At 39.4% G+C, this 19,472-nt stretch overlaps 1 protein-coding gene across 5 annotated transcripts in view; it reads left to right on the top strand.

The window, feature by feature from the left end:
- Nucleotides 1-19,472, top strand: part of LOC150082893 (AP-1 complex subunit gamma-1-like) — a 489,084-nt gene that overhangs the window by 432,815 nt on the left and 36,797 nt on the right. The window lies entirely within an intron of this gene.

Below are 19,472 nucleotides of genomic sequence, written 5' to 3'. Positions count from 1 at the left end.
GAGGTAGCGTTAGGTGAATTGGAAAACTGCTAGCCTTGGGAGGAGGTATATGCAGAGTAATAGATTAACAGTAGCCTAGCAAAATGTTGGGGATTTTAAGACTTACTGGGTGTTCTTGTGGAACAAGCAAAAAATGGGATTTGTTAGGATTAATAAGAGTAAAAACAGTTGAAGGTATACTTGTATGTATACTAATGCTAGGAACGTAATAAATAAATTTGAGGAATATCAGAGGCATGGTGTCACTCAGGTAATAAGGAATTGAGAATTTGGATATGGAAAGTATAATGTGTACAGACAAGACAGGATTGGAGGGTTATGTCCTTAGTTAAAAAGCACATAAAATATAAGGCAGTGCAACCAGTGAACTTATAAATATTGACTAGACCTTGTGGGTTGCTTACTCACACAGTAGCAAGACTTTTGTGGATTTATTGGATGATTGTTTCCTACAGCAGCATGTTAGAGAGGCAGTAATCTTGATATGATTATCAGCAGTGACCCTTTGTACATTAAGATTCTTCAGATAAAATACCCAGTAAATGGCAGTGATCAAACTGTATTGATGTGGGATTTGCTTAAAGATTTAACTACTGTCAAGGGCAAGGGAAAGAGCTTTTGCTTTCATAAAGGCGACTATAGGAGACTCAGACAGATTTTAAATTCTGGGCAGTGAACCAATTCATGAAATTACCAACAGCAATTTCTAAATGAGAAGCAAACAGGGATGCCAACAGCCATGGCTCACTATATAGACCACTGACTAGATGGTTGAATGTGTTTGTATCTTGAAACTGTAGTACAAGATTCTGTTTCCCTACTTGCATCATGTGTAGGCTTTTTATACCAACTAAGAGTTATAGTTCAAGACATATATCTAAATAGATAGATATACTGATGAGACTCATGGTGGTGAAGAAAAATGCAAATGAATTATCAGGTGATACAGATGCCCACAGTAGGTATAAACTAGTCAGCAGTTAAGTCACAAAGGAGGTTAGTCATGCTAAGGCAGATTACAATAAGTTTCTGGCAAAAAAATACAAAGAAAAGAAGCGGCACAGGCCTCTTTACTTATGTAAACAATAGTAGGAATGGGTTGAATCACTTTGGTTGACTAAATAAGAATGGATTCACTATTAATGATTCTACTCAGAATCAACAACAGTTCAACTTGCATATACATTCACACATGAGGAATTTTTCGGGGGTGGGGATGCCGGTAGTGAGACAAATTCTGATGGTGAACTAAGTATGATTTTATAATAACAGAGAGAAAAGGGGAGGACATTGTTGAAGCTAAACATAAAAATGATGCTTGGGGGTGAGTAGGATGTATCCAGTTATATTAAAGGAAGTAGCAAAAGAGGTAAGCAAACCTTTAGCTATTATTAGTATTAGCAGTGTCAAATGATGCAAGAAAGCAAGCTTATACAGCATCATCCATAAAAAAGAAAGAAAGAAAGAATGATAAAATCACATTTCACCTTTCAATCCCCACCAGTAGTAGGTCTAGTTCTTCCTTGAATTTATTCAAACTGTCCATTTCCAAAACAATGACTGGAAACATGTTCCAACAATCAACTGCATGCTGACTGAAATTTGTTCCAACAATCAACTGCACTTTTGTCACTCTCACCAGTCACATTGTATGATTTTGATAATAACATAAAGGATAGTGGAGCTACTCATTACAGCAGTTCTGTGTCCTTCCTAAATACTCAAGATGTGGCATGACCATTGCCTTATACAGTGGGATAAACACTTCCTTATCCCTACTAGCAAAATTCCTGTATATATTAACAAAACTCTATGAGCTGTCCTGGCAATCTGTCTACACTGCTCGGAGAATTTCATATCTAGCTGCTCAATTGCCACTGGCTCCTTTTCATTTTTCACTACCCTAAGTGTAATACCACATAGTTTGTACGTTACTGTGGAATTACTGCTACCCATATGCAGTGTGGGTAGCAGTAATTCCAGTTTGCAATTTGTGTCATTTGTTAATGTTAAACATCAGTTGCCATTTCTCAGCCTATCTGCCTAATTTTTCTATATCTTGTTGCAGAAGGATACCTTCATTACTCTCATTAACCACCCTGCCAAATTTGACATTATGCCTGATATACCTTCATCAGAATCATTAATAAATACAGAAAACAACAATGGGCCCAGCACCGAACCCTTTAGAACTCCACTAATAACATTAGTCCATGAAGACCAGTGCCCATTGATAACTGCTCTCTGCCTTCTACTCAATCATTCTTTTATCCACACCAATAACTTGCCCTTAATACCACATTGCTCCAATTTGTACAGCACACTTTTATGTGAAACAGTATCAAAAATCCAAGTATATGATATCAAAATTATTTTTTGCATCCAGTTCCTTTGTGATATTGCATTGTAGTATCCAGTCAAATCAGTTAGACAAGATTTCCCCTTAAAAGATCCATGCTGAGACTAACTTATAACTGCCCTTATGTCTAAATGGTCCGACATTACTATTCTAACCAGTGAGTCCATTATTTTTCCTAGAACAAAGGTTAAGCTAACTGGTCTGTAATTACTCGTGTTGCCCTTTGATCCATTTCCTCCCCCCCCCCCCTTTGTGAATTGGGGTTACATTCACACATCTCCATTCCACAGACCTCCCCAGAATCCAAAGATGCTCTCATAAGTATGGCTGAGAGTTTGCTGCCTCCCTTAATATAATTGAATCGATCCCATCCAACTCAGGTCCCTTCTTTTATGTTTAATTTTACCACTTTCCTCTCAGAATCATTTAGCCCCCTGTTAGAGTTTGATAAACTTGTAGTATCCACTTCCCTAAAGAATTTCTCATGTGTGAATGTAGATGCAAAAATACCTATTCAGTTTGTCAACAACCTAAGAAGAAACATCAACAAATAAACCATTCATGTCGAGTGGACCAATATGATTCATCCCCTTTCTTCTGGTGTTTACTGCTTTTCTTTGCATACTTTGCCAAAAAGATTTCTCATAATCTGCCTTGGCTTGCCTGACCTCTAAGGCAGATTATGAGATTTATCATGGGATGCATATAATTTATGTGCATCCCGTGCGTGCCATATGCAGAGGTGAAACCGATTCTTGCATTACTTCTATTGGGGATTACCAAGCCTGCTGGCAGCCCTCGTGGGACTACGTGTTAGGGTTACGAGCAAAAACAGGTGCACATATACAATGGTTAGCTTATCAAATGTGGACATTATAAGGATATTAGAAACAGGATATTTGAATATGGAGAGAGAGAGAGAGAGTGGTGTTTATAAGGAGGACAGACTGGACAGGGGTGATTATGCTCCTGGTTAAGAAGCACAAACACTAAGGCAATGCTAGTTGACATAAGTGGACAGTGTAGTGTACAATCGGATCAGTTTGGTAGGATATATGTACCAATGTATACCAGAAAAACAAAAATAAAAACAGGCGTATGTTATAGGCTAAATGACTGTAATGAGTATAATGAACAACTATACAGACAAGCAGAGTGAGTCAGCATGTCACTAGGGGAATAACTTTCAATATATTGACTGGAAATTGTGGGCTGGTTACTCACACAGTAGCAAAACTTTATGGATTTATTGGATAATTGCTTTTTACCCCAGTATGTTAGAGAGGCAACAAAGGAAAGCAATATTCTTGATCTGATTATCAGTAGTGATTCTGTACATTAAAAAAAAATCTGCATTAAAAGAACCACTGGGTGGCAGTTGATCACAAATTAGATCACAGTTCAATGCAGAATTTTCAAAAAGGCAACTATAATGGTCTTAGACATTTTTTTAAAATTCTTTTCAATGGGACTAACTGATAATGTCAACAATTACAAATTCTAAATGGGAAGTAATTGTAAAGTTTTTTTATACCAACTAAGAGATACTGTTCAAGGTTTGGTCCTAAATGAATGATAGATGAACTGATGAGACTAGTGACAAATAAGAAGCTGCATGGGGTAATCATTAATTATCAGGGGACACAGAAACATCCAGTAAATACAAACTAGTCTGCAGTCAAGCCACAAAGGATTTAGGTAGTCTAAGGCAAATTATGAGAAGTCTTTGGCTAGGAATGCAAAGAAAAGTAGCAAGGAGTTCTTTGAAAGGAACGAACCACAATTAGTCTCTGTGTATGAATAACATCATTGTATATGAATAACATAACTATTGATGATCCTGTTCTGGTTGCCGACAACCGGAATAAATCTTTTACATCTGTATTCAGCAAATGGAAGTTTTTATTGATGGAATTACCAATGTATGCCATATTATAACTGGGTGCTAAATTATTTTGTGATAACTGAAAGGAAAGTGGAAGGCATTTTTGAGTCTAAAAGTAAATATAAAACCTGGAGACTGATAGAATCTATCTAATTATATTAAAAGATGCAGCAAAAGAGGTAAGTAAACCAACCATAATTATGAGAGCATTCTCGGATTCAGGAAGGGAGATCCCTGTGAATTAGAGAAATGCAAATGTCTCCTCTTTCTGAATGGAGATCAAAGGGAGAGGTGAGTAATTATAAACCTGTAAGCTTGACTTATGTTCCAGAGAAAATAATAGAGTTGATGGTCAAAGTAGTGCAGGTTCATCTTAGCCAGGCATATGGCAATCCCAGTACAAATTCTTTAGGGGAAGATTTTGTCTGACTCGAGGGATTTAAGAAGGCAGATGAGTCTGATTGCACAGAGAGACAGAACATACATCACATTGTCTTGCATGTTGTTCAGTATTGTTATTGACTCTGAGTCGGGCGAGTGTTGTTGCTTATATCACTTCATTTGCATACTTTTTTATACGTATATATGTACATAAGTTAATATATTTTAGGTATTATGAGGTTATATAATTGTTAGCTAAACCACAACACCGTTGCCTTGTCGAGGTCCTCGTGTGCAGGCGGTTTCATTGTTTTTTTTTTTTTTATAGTCGTGCCTTTAATGCTATCAGATGTGCCTGCAAAATCTAATAAAAAAGTAAAGTAAATTGCAGCCATTATCAACCCACTGCAGGATGGAAGCCTCCTCAACAATTCATGCTGGGGGAAATGGACCATAATCTGCCACGTCCAGTGCAGGTTGGCAGATCAATTGTATTCAGTAGTCAGGGGCTTGAACCCCGGTCTACTCAGAACGTGTGCTACTGCACTCCCGCTCCTGACCACTCGGCTACGTAAAATCTAATAGCTTCCCTCTTTTTTTTTTGTGATGTTGCTTATGGTTTAGTTACCAACAAGTTGATGGTTCATTAAAGATTTAACGGATTGAAAGCACAACTTTTGCATTTATCCATCATTTTCGCGATTTCTAAACAAAAAAATGTTTACTATAAAAAAAAATTTACATTCCTGGCGTAAATAACAAAACTTTTTTTTTTTTTTTTTTTTTTTTTTGTGGTGTGATGGAGCACAACAATCCATGCGATGCACTAAAACAAACTAAACATTTGTTCTCTTTCCATTGTTTTTTTTGAGTTGCTGGTGTGAAGACAATGAAGATTGCGGGATAATGGGTACATTCATCTGTAATCACAACTTAAAATGCCACTTCTTGTTGCTTATTTATAACTTGCAAAACGTCTGTTTAATGCCTTTCTATTTATTACTTGAACTTTATGATTTCCAGTGGATTTTTTTTTTTTTTTTTTTTCAACTTTGTAGTTCTGAAGTGTCCTGCTGTACTTCTGAGCCTTCTATTGATGGATAAATATGTCTTTTTATAGTTTTTTAATAAAGGCTCTACAGTTTTTTGTTTATTTATTTTCATCAACACTACTTATATCATTAAATTTTCTATTTATTTTTCTAAGTTTTTTTTTTTTTTTTTTGTCTTTTAGGGCTTTTGTCTTTTGCTTCACTAATCTGGATTATCATTTAATCCCGATGATCTCTCCCCCTAATTAATATGGTTTAGTGATGGTCTACTGTACTTAGATTTTAGCCAAGTTTTTGATATTGTATCCCAAAAAAGACTGCTATGGATAAAGGGATGGTCGAGTGGCAGAAGGCAGAGAGAGGTTATCAATGGCCACTGCTCTCTGTGGACTAACATTATTAGCGGAGCCCATCACTGTTCAGTGCTCGTTTCATTGTTGTTTTCAGTATTTATTAATGATACTCATGAAGGCATATTAAGCATACTGTATATGGGTAGCAGTAATCCCAGGGTAACATACCACAGATTCCACATAGCACCCATTCCAACAGATTTGGATCTGTTGGAATGGGTGCAAAGAAGAGCAACAAAATTAGACAAGCACACAAAAGGGTACTCTTAGCATAAAATAATTCAGTTCTGTAAATTGCAGCCTTTGCAAACCAGGCACCTGTGAGGAGACCTGATTGATATTTTTAAGGCTTTCAATGAATTGAGTAAGCTAGTTGCTGACATCTTTACTCTTGTTCAGAGGATGTTTACAGGATGATATGTAGAAATTTGATTTCAGGCAGAGTTATTGTTAGAATAAATGTCTATCTGGGTTGTTGAAGATGGGTAGTTGGATTAATTTAAGGAAGAACTAGACATTATTAGAGGGGATGGAAAATGGGGGTAGCTGGGTTTTTTTTCTTTTCTTTTCTAGTTCTGTATAAGCTTGCTTCTTTTCATATTTGCCACTAATACTAATTAGAGTGAAATTTTGTCAAAAATCAAATCTGAATTTTAAAAATATGCTAAACCATGAAAAAAATAAAAATGCTCATTGTTACTTTCTTTTTGATTCAGTTTCATCAATCTGTAGATAAGAAAGCTGGAGAATTTATTCAATTTTGTCTTCTGTGAGCTCAGATCAAACAACTAAAACTAACAAATATAAGCTTTTCTTCTGGTTTTCAAAGCTGTTCTGATTGCTATTTGTTATAAACTGGGCTTCATACTTGGAACACAGAAAAAATATGGCTGCACCTATTTGAATATTACTATACAATTGTTACATAAATGGACACATTATTTCAAACAACTTTCTCATAACATATATGTATATATTTGCACTGGAAGGCCACTCATGAAAGTTATATATGTGCATAGTATATACAGTTGGAACTCTGTTTAATGAACTTTATTAAAAAATTTTCTGTTTGGTGAATTTTTTTTAACTTTCTAACTCATCTCTACTCTAATGTTTACATAGTCAAGCAGATTACATTCTAAAAACAACTACGGTGTGGTGGCTGAAACTGTAAAGTTTCATAATTGCTGGTTATAGAGTATTCTAAGTTGTATTGCATAGTGGGAAAAGCATGTGTGTGTGTGTAATAATAGTTATATTCATCACTGTTTCTGTCCTAATATAGGTTTTCTCCATCTTTTTCACAAAAATCATAAGATTATTTTGCTAATGAATGACCTGTTTTTAATCATACAACAGCATGTGGATAATTTGTATATAAATAATATACAAATTAACCATAACAGTCAGGTAATGAATTAGTTTTTGATTTTTCAAGGTTACAAAACACCAATCGGAGTTTGTAATGTTCATTTTTGTTAGGTTTGTGTTTTCATTTCATTTCTTTATTTAAAAATTTGCATTTAGATGAATTGGAGATTCCACTAATTACATTAACCTCCTTGTTCTTATTATCTATATTTTCCATCTTTTGTCTTTCTTTGTTCCCTCTGTTCCTTTTAAACTTTAATTCAACATCCATTATAACAGTATTATGGTTAGAATATATGTCTTGTCTTGGGTAAGCATGAGAGTTCTTTACACCATTTCTATACCTGTTCCAAACTAAGATGTAGTCCAGCTGAAATCTTCTTCCATCCTCGGGCATTTTCTTCGTATATCTCTTGCTTTTATGTTGTCTAATCTAAGCATTTCTTATCATCAAGATTATTCTGCTCACAAAAATCCACCAACCTTTCCTTTCTCCTGTCACTGCATTCCATTCAGCCATAAACGCCAAAACCTATCTGCCTGATCTCTCTCTCTCAATTACATTTTCTAGTTGCACATAAAACTCCTCTTCCCTATGTTCTGTTGTTGGCATATACAAGGGGTGATTATTTAATTTGCAGACTAGTAAAAGATTTTATGTTTACCACCCAAACTTTCCATAACTGCTGCTAGAGGCACTCTCCCTGATCACTACTGAGCAGACTGTGTGCACATGCCAGTACTTGTCGAGCTAGTGTTGCTTGAAGGGAGTTTTTTAGTTGCATGCCACTGAAGAAAGTGTGATGTTGGACACACAGATTGAGCAGTGATATGTGATTCATCATTGTGTCAGATGGGGCTTAAGTGTATCAGAAACAGTTACAGATATACATGAAGCGTAGAGTATTGAGTGTCTTGGACTGCCACATTTAAATGGCACAAGCGATTCAGTGAAGACCGTGAGTCTGTTGCAGGTGAACAAAGATCTGGTCAGCCTTCCTCCTCAACTCCTGAGCAAATCAAAAAAGTCCAGGAAATGTTGGATGAAGACAGGTGAATTACACTTCATGAATTAGCTGTTAGAATGTTCATCTTCGTATGGTAGTGCTCACAATATTGTGAAAGATCACCTGAAGATGTCATGAATCTGTGCCCACTGGATTGCACACAATTTGACTCCAGAACAAAAACAACAGAGTAGACTTGAGCAAAGAAATGTTTGATCATTTTGAAACACAGGGTCCAAACTTAAGTTGAATATTGACTTGTGATGAAACTTTGATTTTTCACAATTGATCCAGAAACAAAACAACAGTTGAGTGAGTGGAATTCTGATTCACCAAGACCTAAGAAATTTCAAAATTCTCGTTCAGCTGACAATCAAATGATTTTTGCGTTTTTTGACATAAAAGGCATTCTTGTTATTCATTTTGTGCCTTAGAAATAGTAGATAACAGTCTACAATTTGTTTGTAATATTAGTGAGCTACAATCTTTGTTAAAAGATAAGGGGGGAAAGTGGATAAAGATTTAGAGCTAAATGAAAACCTAATCATCGTATTTCTTTAGTATATGTGTTTCAGGTTGGAGAAGGGCAGTTTGTATAATATATGTGTACATGTAATATATGCATAGCTGGCAACTCGGCAGATTTATGACGGGGACTCATTTTGGCACATTTACCTTTTCATTGACCAAATTTAGTTTTTCTCCATCTTTTTTATAATTCGTTCTGTGAATTTGTGCATGAAATTGTGTTATACATATATGGAACATCTGAACCAAAATATTAGATATACTGTAGCATTAAATCCTATTTTCTTTTATGTGCATGCTTATGAAGTTCAATTATATTTAACAATATCCTTGAGCAAGGTGGCAAATAAATGCAGTATAGCATTCCATAAAAAAAGTTCCTGTTTTGGTGTGTGTGTTAAAAATGTGAGACTGAGTTAAATGATAACAAAAGTCCTTTGCATATGCTGTGCCTGTGGTAGTGTGTTCGTGTCTAACGGCACCAGGTGTTTTCCCCCATCTCCACGTAATATACATTGTCATGTGAAACAGTACACTGTTGAGGCTAGAGATTTAAGTGTGTGGGCTTTGGAAGGTGTAGTGTTGTGTATCATTGTTCATTTAGCCGTTGGGCCACTAGTGGGACCTGCTGTTGCCCACACTAAGCCCTGCCACCTAGTTTCCTGAGATTTCAGTGGCTTGGGCCAAAAAAAAAAAAAAATAATAATAATAATAATAAGAATAATAATAGTAAACTATCATGGGGGTGAACGCTAGAATTAGGAGAAAAAAAAAATTTAGAACTAATTTGGATGTAGTTTGATTTTGAAGTGTTGGGGTGTACGTTGATGTATAGGTAGTGGGGAGGGGAGGCTGAAGCCTCGGGGTCGAAAGGCAGACGTATGGTGATGATAGAGAAGGCAATGCCAGGTGGTCAGTGAGGCAGGCCCATGCTCCACCAAGCGAAAAGAGGGGTGGCAGGGAGAAGAGGAGACATAAAACCGTCTCCCCCACCACCAGGGATAGGGAATTGAAGGTGAATATGGTAAGAGCATCCTATTCATATCACTGAGTGCTGTTGGCAGCATGACTGCAGAGGTCATATTTATGTCTAGTCCAATGGCGTTGCAGTTCCCAGAACAGGTAACATCCGGGAAGATAGGTAATCAGAATGGTTGTGGGTCACACATGGAAACGAGTCCCATCCAAGATTGCTATTATCCGATGCACAGGGGTTCAAAGGCATTTGCAGCAGAGCTGTTAGCCTTAGTTGAGTTAGGTCTAGTGATGTCACAGTTCTCAGGACAATTATAAGCTCTCCGACAGGAAGTGTCTGGTTGATTTCAGGTTTCACGTGGGAGCAGGTCCTGTCCAAGATTGCTGTCTGTCTGATGCATTGGAGTTTTTGTTTTAGTCCTCCATTGTGTGAACTTACATTCCTTGAAGTGAGAGTTTTGCAGGGGCCCAGTCGGTGAGAGGTCATTGGCGAATGTCATTTGTTGCTTGATCTCTGGGATGGTGAAGAGGTAGTTTTTTTTTTTTTTTCTGTGGCAATGTGGTCAGATGCCTACATAGCAGTTGAAGATGGTTGATAGGTATGGTGTTGTTGTATGAAGATAAATTTTTTATGGTGGTTGCAGCAGAGGTGCTAGAAGGGTCCTGTGCCTCACAAAGAGCTCCTGTGCAAAGTGGGTAAGAGCTTTGTAGTGGTCTTCCAATTGTAGCACTAGGTGTTCCTGATTTTTGAGTGAGAAGTGAGTATTCGTGATGAGGATGCAGCGGAGGTCCTTATATAATGGACAGTTGCAGATAACGTGACTCCATGTCTCATCCTCCCCACAGCTGCAGGCTGGGGAGTCCATGAAGGAGCCATGCCCTGTGAGTAGGAAGGTTGTGAACAAGCCAGGTGATAGCCATTGTGGTTGCCTCGGGTATATTAATCTTATGTCGGGAATGAACTTTCTCGTTATAGCTCCTTTGGTGGAATCTGCCCATCTTACCTGCCATGTTTGTTGTGGATGGGCTGTGAGCCGTTGTTTCTCCATGCTTTTGCTATTATTAGGTTCAGTCATGAATCCTATGCAGGTTTTATATGTTCCTTTTAATAAGTGGTACATGGGGCCACACACTGAATTACTATTTTTGCCCAAGCAGTATTGCAGGATGCAGCACAAAGAAGAAAACTGTGCTGCATACTGTATGCAAATCTGCTCTCATCTGTTCACTCCCCCCCCTCCAAATCTCATAACATTAATATTTTGAGCACACACTGATTCTGGTTATTCCTCAAGTAAGCAGAGTGAATATGAAGGTACTGGTGAAGATAAAGCCACATGAAAAAAGACAACTGTTTATACCAGCTGAAATTAGCATTAGTAGAGGCATATAATGCAAGAAAGCTAGCTTATGCAGCATCAGCCAAAAAAAAAAAACCTTCCATTTCACTTCTCCGTTCGATATACCTGTCCACTTAAATTTTTTAAGACTATTAACTTCCACAACAAGCGATGGAAGTCTGTTCCACCAACCAACTGCCCGCTGCCTAAAGGCAAATTTCCGCACATCTATCCTACTTCTGTCTTTCCTCAATCTGAATTTATGCTCTCTCAGGTGATTATTTTGAGCAAGAGGAAGAATCCCATCAGCACTGAGCATGCTCAAACCATTCAAGGCTTTATACACCTCTATCAGATCACCTCGCTGGTGCTTAGTCTGCAGACACTGTAATTTGCAAAACTTAAGCCTTTCTTCAAAAAGCAACCCTTTGTTCCATTCACTAATCTTGTTGCCCTTCTCTGTACTCGTTCCAGCAGCTCTACATCCTTCTTGAAATGAGGCCTCCAGACCTGTATACAGTACTCAAGGTGTGGCCTGACCATTGCCTCAAGGGAATAATCACCTCCTTATCCCTGCTAGAAAAATTCCTCTATATCATTGACAAGACACCATGAGCTACCCGTCTGCACTACTCAGAGGACTTCATATCTGACTGCACAATTACCCCCAGGTCCTTTTCATTCTCTACCACTGTCAGTGTAGTACCACAGAGTTAATACGTTGCTCTCAGGTTGCTCTTTTCCATATGTAGTACTTTACATTTGTCAATGTTAAACTTCATTTGCCACCTCTCAGCCCATCTGCTCAACCTTTCCAGATCCTGTTGCAGCAGCATAGCGTCAGTAGTGTCCTTAACAACCCTGCCAACCTTTGTATCGTCTGCAAACGTGAACATTAAGCCTGATATACCATCATCAATATCATTTATAAATACAGAAAACAATAATGGACCCAACACTGAACCCTGAGGGAGTCCACTAATAACATTAGTCCACGATGAGCAGTGTCCATTGATTACCACTCTCTGTCTTCTCTCCCTCAACTATCCCTTTATCCATAGCAGCAATTTCCTTCAATGCCACACTGTTCCAATTTGTGCAGCAGTTTTCCATGTGCAACAGTATCAAAAGCCTTTCTAAGATCCAAATATATAATATCAAAGTTATTCTTTACATCCAGTTCTTTTGTGACTGCATCATAGTATCCAATCAAATTTGTCGGGCAAGACTTTCCCTTAACAAAACCATGCTGTGTCCGAGCTATAACTGAAGTCTTGTCTAGATGATCCTGGAGTACTTCTTTAACCAGTGCCTCCATTAATTTTCCTGGAACAGAAGGTAAACTCACAGGTCTATAATTACTTGTGTCAGCCTTTGATCCTCCTTTGTGAATTGGGGTCACATTTGCACATTTCCAGTCTATGGGTACCTCCCCTGAGTCCAAGGAAGCTCTCATAATTATGGCTAAGGGTTTGCTTACTTCCTTTGCTGCCTCCTTTAATATAACTGGATAGATCCCATTCACCCCAGGTGCCTTTCTTGTGTTTATCTTCAACAATTTCTCCTCCACTTTACTCTCAGTTATTACGAGATTATCTAGCTCACTGCCAGACTTTATTTCACCTCTGTCATTCCCCTTCCTGAATAACTCCTCATGTGCGAATGTAGATGCAAAATACTTGTTTAGTTTGTTAGCCACCTGAGCAGGATCCTGAACTGTTGAACCATCAATATTCAGTGGACCAATCTGATTCATCCCTTTCCTTCTAGAGTTTACATAGGTAAAGAACTCTTTCCTGTTTTTCTTTTCTTTCTTTGCCAAGGATTTCTCATAATCTGCCTTTGCCTGCCTAATCTCCTTTGTGACTTGGTTACAGACAAGCTTATATCTCTCATAGGCTTCCATGTCACCCATTAATTTATATGTATCCCACGCATTTTTCTTCTCTGCCATATGTCTTATTAGTTCACCTGACATCCATTTAGGCGTAAACCTTGAACAATATTTCTTAGTTGGTATGTAAAGCCTAGTAGCTTCCAAGATAAGTTTTTTGAATGCTTCCCATTTTGAATTTGCTGTTGGTAACATCATCTGTTGGTCCCACTGTATAGAATTTAAATCCTGTCTCAGACCACCGTAGTAACCTTTACGAAAGTAAAAACCTTTCCCTTTATCCCTGATGGTAGTTACTTCTTTAGTAAATCCCACTTCAACACACTGTGATCACTGCCACCTAGTGGTTCCTTTATCTGCAGATTCTTAATGCATGAAGTGTCACTACTGATTAATCAGATCAAGAGTATTACTCCCTCTAGTTGCCTCCCGAACATGCTGATGTAGAAAACAATCATCCAATAAATCCACAAAAGCCTTGCTAGTGTGTGAGTGACAAACCCACAAATTCCAGTCAATATCTGGGAAATTAAAATCCCCCATTATAAGACTCTCTGATTTACTGGCCCACTCTATTTCCCTGTACAGTTTCTTATTATACTCATCAGAGTCATTAGGCCTATAGCACACTCCTACTCTCAATTTTGATCTCCCAATGTTTATGTCACACCAAACTGACTCGACACTGCACTGTCCAGCGATATCGTCTGGCTTCACTTCCTTGGATTTTATGTGTTTCTTAACTAATAGCATAACCCCTCCTCCCTTCCTATCCTATTTATCTTTTCTGTACACATTGTACTAGCCAAATTCCAGTTCTGCATTCCTTATATCTGTTTGACACCACATCTCTGATATCCCAGCAGTATCTGCCTTTGATGTTGTGAGCAATACCTCAAATGAATGATTTGGTACGGGACTTAAATCTATCAAAGAATACAACACAACTTTTGGTGTTCCAGTTTGAGTAAAAAGAATCTTTTGGCACCAAGCACTTCATTTTCGTGGTAGAGAAAAAAAAAAAATCATTTTCTTCTACTTCAAGGAGAGAGATTTTGTGTTCGGGTCTGACATAAATGGTCTAATTAGTAATTGGGTGTTACATATGATCCATCAGATGAGTCTTCATTGACAGTTTGGTAGTGTATAGTGTGTTTAAGGTCGAATGGCACCAGGGGTTTCCCCAGTCTCTGCGTTGTTTACATTGTCGTGTGATACAGTACACTGTAAAGGCCAGAGATTTAAAAATGTATGGATATTGTGGTGGTCCCTAGTGTCATGTGCCGTTGTTCTTCTGGCCATTTAGCTGCTGAGACCCTGGTGGGTCCCAACATTGCCCACACTAAGCCCCGTGGAGGCAGACCAGGAACACCAGTAATTTGTTTTATTCTGGCACACCCTGCCACATAATTTACTGAGATTTCAGTGGCTAGGGCCTTAAAAAAAAAAAAAAAAATTTGGGAGATAACACTAGAATTGGAAAAGCCTGGCGAATGCAGTTTAATTTTGTCAAATTTAAATTTGAACGTGTGGGACATGCGGTAGCATACAGACAGAGTAGGGAGAGAGACTTAAGGCTGGGGGGAAAAGTCAGAAGTATGGAGACAAAAGAGAAGACAACTCCAATGATATCCATTGTGGCATGCCCATGTCCCACCAGGAAAAAGTGGGGGGATGGCGGGGAAGGAAGGAGACAACAGATCATCCCCCTCCCCCACCAGGATAGGGAAAGAAAGTGGGTGAGGATAGGTGCCCTACCCAGATCGCCAACTGCTTAGGTGGCAGCTTAGCTGCATTCAAAGTCTTGGTTTTCACAATATGTCCAGCCTGGGCTGCACAGGCTGAATTTCAGTGCAGGGTTCGTAGTGATGAGGTTCTAATCATGCTAATTGGTTGCCAAGTTTCTTGGTTGCGGTAGGGTTCTGTGCCTTGTGAACAAGGCTTGGGAAAACTTTGTGAATGGTTTGTAGTTCTGTTCATCATTAAGTAGGCAGTGTTCCTGGTTCCTGAGATTGTACTGGAGCTGAGTGATGAGAAGAGCTCGGAGATCTTCGTACAGATGGCAGTCGAACATCAAGTGGTCCCAGATTTCTTGGGAGCCACATGCACATAGGGGGTTGTTTTCGATGCCTAGTATGGTGAGTTTGCTGCGAATGGCTCCATGTCCAGTTAGAAGAGAGGTAGTTTGTAGTTCTGATGAAAACCAGGTCGGGGACTGGGGAAATACTCTGCCGATGCCTGGTATAAATTTCCGAGTTATTTCTCCTTTGGTGGAGGTTGTCCACCTTTCCTGCCAAATTTGTTGTAAGTAGGTCAGGAGTCTTCTTTTCTCGCTGGGTCTGTTGTATGGTCGATATAGGTTTGTCCCTACTGAGTTAGTAGAGCATTCCAACATGTGTGACCTCCAGCACAAGGGGTAGCACCCTTGCATGTAACATGGTTAGCATGCATGCTAACCATGTTACATGCCCTGCTCATGTTAAGAAGAATTGGCCTGTGAATGGACTCCAATTTTCTCTTATTGACTACGGTGGAGGCCTTGTGAAACCACTCTCAGACCAGAGCAGCAAAGCAAAAGGCTCAAGCTAATGGAAGCGCTGTGGCTCAGAGCAGACCTGAGGGGGGCAGTTGTCCTCTGACTCACAGCCTTATAAAATGCACTGTTTGCTTGATGTTTGCAGAGCAATCGGGTACGGGACATGATACTGCCAAGGGGGATGTCTTTGTGTGTGCGCGATGCAAGGAGTGTATCGATATCAGGCAACAACTCGGCGTTCTTGTGGGCCTATATGAGAGCTTGAAGGACAGGGTGGATGCCCTCGAAGAAACTAAATTGAGGGGCCCATCAAGCTCTCAGCTGCCCACATCAACGCCAGAGCTTGCACTTGGGCATCGCGTGACACAGAGACAACCCCCAAGGCAGAATGCGCTGGTCCCGAAGAAACTAGTAGTTGTTGGTGACTCTATTGTCAGGGAAACGGGGAACATGCTTTGTAAAAAAGATAGGTGGAACCAGGACCAGGGTATGTCTGCCAGGAACAAAGGTTGATGACGTTGTAGAGCGAATATCATCTTTTAAGGGCACAAAAGGTGATATAGTTGTACACGTTGGCACTAACGATATTAAGAGTAGGAGACCGGCAGAATTACTTAACAAGTACAGGTCACTGTTGAACAAAAGCCGAGAATTAGGGTTGAATTTGAAAGTGTCTGCAATTCTGCCCAGACACGATAGGAGGGAGTATATGATGAGAGCCTTGTCGATCAATTCGGCCCTGGAAAGATTGTGCAAGGCTCAAGGGGTAGAATTTTTTTCAGCCTGGAATGTACTTGTTAACAGGAGAGATTGCTTCTACAGGGATGGGATACACTTAAATAGAAAGGGTGCAAGAATATTTGCTGATGCTATCGAGGCAGTGTTAGGTGGGTCGGAAAACTACTAGCTTGGGGGGAGACAAAGACCAATAGATTGACAGTAGCCACTGGCAGAGGTGAAAGAGATTCTTGCACTGCTTCTATTAGAATGAGCAGAAGCCTGAAAAACAAGATGCATGGTATTTCAGAGACTGCTGGGAGCCATTGCGGTACAAGTAAACACATGGGTTGTGTTAGGGTAGCTAAGAATAGAAACAGGTGCAGGTATACTTGCGTGTACACCAATGCTAGGAGTTTAGTAAATAAATTTGATGAATTTGAGGTATTGCTCAAAACATCAAAGGCAGATATTGTTGGGATATCAGAGACGTGGTGTCACACAGATATAAGGGATGCAGAAATGCAATTTGGGGAGTACAACGTCTACAGAAAGGATAGACGGGATAGGAAGGGGGGAGGGGTTATGCTATTAGTTAAGAAACACATAAAAACCAAGGAAGTGAAGCCAGTCGACATCGCTGGACAGTGCAGTGTTGAGTCAGTTTGGTGTGACATAAGCATTGGGAGATCAAAATTGAGAGTAGGAGTGTGCTATAGGCCTAATGACTCTGATGAGTATAATAAGGAACTGTACAGGGAAATAGAGTGGGCCAGTAAATCAGAGAGTCTTATAATGGGAGATTTTAATTTCCCAGATATTGACTGCAATTTGGGGGCTGGTTACTCACACACTAGCAGGGCTTTTGTGGATTTATTGGATGATTGTTTTCTACATCAGCATGTTTGGGAGGCAACTAGAGGGAGTAATACTCTTGATTTGATTATCAGCAGTGATTCTTCATGCATTAAGAATCTGCAGATAAATGAACCACTAGGTGGCAGTGATCACAGTGTGCTGAAGTGGGATTTACTGAAAGAGGTAACTACCATTAGGGGTAAAGGGAAGGGTTATTGCTTCCGTAAAGGCGACTACGATGGACTGAGACAGTATTTAAATTCTATACAGTGGGACCAACTGATAATGTTACCAACAGCAAATTCAAAATGGGAAGCATTCAAAGAACTTATCTTGGAAGCTACTAGGCTTTACATACCAACTAAGAAATATTGTTCTAGGTTTAGGCCAAAATGGATGTCGGATGAACTAATGAGGCATATGGCAGAGAAGAAAAATGCATGGGATACTTACAAATTAACACGTGACACAGAAGCCTATGATAGATACAAGTTGATATGCAACCAAGTTACAAAGGAGGTTAGGCAGGCGAAGGCAGATTACGAGAAATCCTTGGCAAGGGATGCATAGAAAAACAGCAAAGAGTTCTTTACTTATGTAAACTCTAGAAGGGGATGAATCAGATTGGTCCACTTGATATTGATGGGTCAACTGTTGATGATCCTGCTCAGGTAGCTAACAAACTAAATGAATATTTTGCATCGACATTCACACATGAGGAGTTATTCAGCAAGGGGAATGCCATAGGTGTATTCAACTCTAGCAGTAAGCTACAGAATCTTGAAATAACTGGGAGTAAAGTGGAGGAGAAACTGTTGAAGATAAACACAAGAAAGGCACCCGGGGTGGATGGGATCTATCCAGTTATATTAAAGGAGGCAGCAAAGGAAGTAAGCAAACCCTTAGCCATAATTATGAGAGCTTCCTTGGACTCAGGGGAGGTACCCATAGACTGGAAATGTGCAAATGTGACCCCAATTCACAAAGGAGGATCAAAGGCTGACACAAGTAATTATAGACCTGTGAGCTTAACTTCTGTTCCAGGAAAATTAATGGAGGCACTGGTTAAAGAAGCACTACAGGATCATTTAGACAAGACTTCAGTTATAGCTCAGACACAGCATGGATTTGTTAAGGGGAAGTCTTGCCTGACCAACTTGATTGGATACTATGATGCAGTCACAAAAGAACTGGATGCAGGGAATAAATTTGATATTATATACTTGGATCTTAGAAAGGCTTTTGATACTGTTGCACATGGAAGACTGCTACACAAATTGGAGCAGTGTGACACCTATGGCATTCCCCTTGCTGAATAACTCCTCATGTGTGAATGTCGATGCAAAATATTCATTTAGTTTGTTAGCTACATGAGCAGGATCATCAAATTGCTGCTATGGATAAAGGGGTGGTTGAGGGGGAGAAGACAGAGAGTGGTAATCAATGGACACTGCTCATCGTGGACTAATGTTATTAGTGGAGTCCCTCAGGGCTCAGTGTTGGGTCCATTATTGTTTTCTGTATTTATAAATGATATTGATGATGGTATATCAGGCTTAATGTCCAAGTTGCAGATGATACAAAGGTTGGCAGGGTTGTCAAGGACACTACTGACACTATGCTGCTGCAACAGGATCTGGAAAGGTTGAGCAGATGGGCTGAGAGGTGGCAAATGAAGTTTAACATTGACAAATGTAAAGTACTACACATGGAAAAAAGCAACCCCAGAGCAACGTATCAACTCTGTGGTACTACACTGACAGTGGTAGAGAATGAAAGGGACTTGGGGGTGATTGTGCAGGCAGATATGAAGTTCTCTGACAGTGCAGACGGGCTGCAAGAGTAGCTCATGGAGTATTGTCAATGATATACAGGAATTTTTCCAGCAGGGATAAGGAGGTGATTATTCCATTGTATAAGGCAATGGTCAGGCCACACCTTGAGTACTGTATACAGGTCTGGAGGCCTCATTTCAAGAAATATGTAGAGCTGCTGGAACGAGTACAGAGAAGGGCAACAAGATTAGTGAATGGAACAAAGGGGTGCTCTTACGAAGAAAGGCTTAAGTTTTGCAAATTACAGTGTCTGGAGACTAGGCACCAGCGAGATGATCTGATAGAGGTGTATAAAGCCTTGAATGGTTTAAGCATGCTCAATGCTGATGGGATTCTTCCTCTAGCTCAGAAAAATCACCTGAGAGGGCATAAATTCAAATT

Source organism: Mastigoproctus giganteus, chromosome 7 (genome assembly GCF_048544385.1).
Source record: "Mastigoproctus giganteus isolate SK-2022 chromosome 7, ASM4854438v1, whole genome shotgun sequence".
In the NCBI taxonomy this organism is placed as follows: Eukaryota; Metazoa; Arthropoda; class Arachnida; order Uropygi; family Thelyphonidae; genus Mastigoproctus; species Mastigoproctus giganteus.
This window is presented reverse-complemented; position numbering and strand designations above follow the sequence as displayed.